We start from the raw sequence: 2,608 nt of genomic DNA, 5'->3' as shown, positions 1-2,608 counted from the left end.
ATCTCAGTCTCGTCCAGGTTGGACTTAGGCCTGTTCTCAAAGTTCTCAACCTCCTTAACAATCTCTTTTGGTATGTCATCTTCCTCTGAATCTATGTCCATTTGTTGCGTTGTCTCATTACATGTCACAATCATTGGTTCATCAAGATATGTAATAGTAATGTTGTATAGGTAAAGTAATGAGAGAAAATGATATCAATAAGTATTGATTCATAAGAAAAGTCAAAAATGCTTTTGATGAATTGAATAACTGTTTTGAACATCGAAGATCTTATTGCGGGAATTGAAAATGCAAAAAGAAAATCATTTAGAAAATAAAATAGTGAATGATGCTTGTTTTAGCCTTGCTACCCCGAAGCTCGTCGGGCTTTGGTTGTCCTGATGGTCCAATTATTTAGGTATGCCCCTCTGCTCACAGCTTGTATGGAAGGGCCTTCCTCCCCCTCCTCATCGAGAACAACACAACAGTCTATGTCATTGTCTTCTAGGAACCAGTTCTTCACCGCTGCAAGTGCTTCTTCTTCATCTGATCCATAAATAATGTCAGCAGGTTGGAAAGTCTGCTTCAAATGCGGTATTGGCTGCTCTAGTGGATAGTAAGGACCACGCCATGGTGGCGATCAACTATTGAATTCCTCCCAGCTGTCTCCATATCCTAAACCGAAGGTAGTGCCATGTTTCTTGTATTTTATGGGCTACAGATTCCTTGAAAGTTCTTGCCGAGCCCTTGTTCTTGCCTTTAATGGGACTAAGAGGAGGAGTGGGTAGAGGGCCCCTGGATCTCGTGGAATAGGATGATGTTGCCAGAGTTCACAAACTAACCTTTGAGGAGGGGAATAATAAAAATAAAAACAAAAAATAAAAACAAAAGGTAACCAAGTTAGTGAGGATTATAAGAAAATGTTGCGATATTTAAACATATAGCGCAAGAATGTAAATCATGTCCTAATTTGGGGGACCTCTTTGTGCCCGAGGTAGGCCTAGCGACAAATTGACTTAGAGATCTTAGAATGCTAAATGCCTCATTTTATTGATAAAAACGGACGAATCCCAAATTGACACTAAATAAGCAAGAAATAAAAGTCACTAATGGCCATTGGCCTTATTACATTTATAAAGTGAAAAAGAAGAACTCCTATCTACTTGGTCCTAGAAGGACCTTCCTCAAGTTGAATGCTCTCGTTGATCTGATCCTCCAGTTCGCGTAGGTTCACTAGTAAACATGCCTTTGCAAGGTGTTCTCCTTCATTTCCCTCAGCGTTCTGGCAGTCGGTGACTCTTTTCCTCGCTTTTCCTTCCAATTCCAGCAGAAAGTATTCCAGATATTCCAACTTTTCGCTAGCTTTGGCGACCCTCTCTTTCCACTCATTGATTTGGTCATTTGATGGAAGACTCCTCCACCAGTCTAGCAAGAGTGAGGGCATACTAAAGTTGGGGACCTCGTTCTTCATTTTTTGCAAAACAAAAGGGTTAAGACCCTACCCCCACCAGACTTGACTATTTAACATCAACAATTAGAATGAAGCATTTAGTTCTCCAAATAAATGCACAGAACGTGGGGATGTCCATTTGTGTTTTGGAGAAACCTAGTAGACTTTGGACAACGCTATCTTAAAGAGTCATTATGCGGACAACATAACTGACTCGGCTAGGTTTGACCATGATGCATGCACATTTTAAACAGATTAAGGTTTCTATGGGACTGGTACCCTTGAGCGGACAACTCAAGGGGGAAAGGCACGGAACCGTCGACTACACCGTTGATCGACTGGTTTTATCGCAAATATGCCTTTTTTCGGATTTAGGGGGTGATAATATCGGAAGAGTGCAACCACTCATTATAAGCGTTGCTATGGTATTTGTTTGGCATGAGTGGAATATGATGTTGAGCATGATTATGCAATAATTAAAAGCATGTTGGCACGTATTTTCTTAAGAAATCGATAAATACAACAGTTTCATAATTTAGAGTAGTAGTAAGGAAAGAAACAAAGAAGACAAGTCAGTTTTGCAGTAGAAAAGGGAATTGAATGCTTAAAAGAAATAAACAAGTAATTGCACATAAAGAGGTATAAATCCACAATAATAGTCTGGAATGGTAAAAGCCTAAAGATCCCTAGCAGAGTTGACATGCTGTCGTTCCCCCTTTTTCTTCCTAAGCGGAAATCGGGTTTATGACATTTGGAGAGACAACTCATTCCTTTTGGGAATTGAGTTTGAATTTGAAGAGTCGCCACCTAATGATTATGGTGCATTAGGACACCAAAAGAGTTTGATTTGAATAATCAGAGATAGCGTAAGGGCTTGAAATTATTTTAAGAGGAAGGTGTTAGGCACCCCTCAGAATCCACTAGTGTGGTTCCTAGCCAGAAAATTATTATAAATTGAGGTGAAATTAACGTATAAGCAAATAAGGCTCAAATAATAGGGGATTTCAACACAAAATGATTTGAAAGTAAACAAGTTTTGAAAGAACAATTAGAAAAACTATTTTTTTAGAATAAGGAGTTAAATTGCTAAAAGAATAAAGAATAAAGGAAAAGGGGTCCTAGGTTTATTGAAAATATGGATAACCCCGCACTATGTCCGGTAATTACTCCTCAATGAGG

The sequence above is a fragment of the Nicotiana sylvestris genome, chromosome 9 (assembly GCF_000393655.2).
Source record: "Nicotiana sylvestris chromosome 9, ASM39365v2, whole genome shotgun sequence".
Taxonomy (NCBI): domain Eukaryota; kingdom Viridiplantae; phylum Streptophyta; class Magnoliopsida; order Solanales; family Solanaceae; genus Nicotiana; species Nicotiana sylvestris.
The sequence above is the reverse complement of the archived record's forward strand: the minus strand, read 5'-3'. Positions refer to the sequence as shown.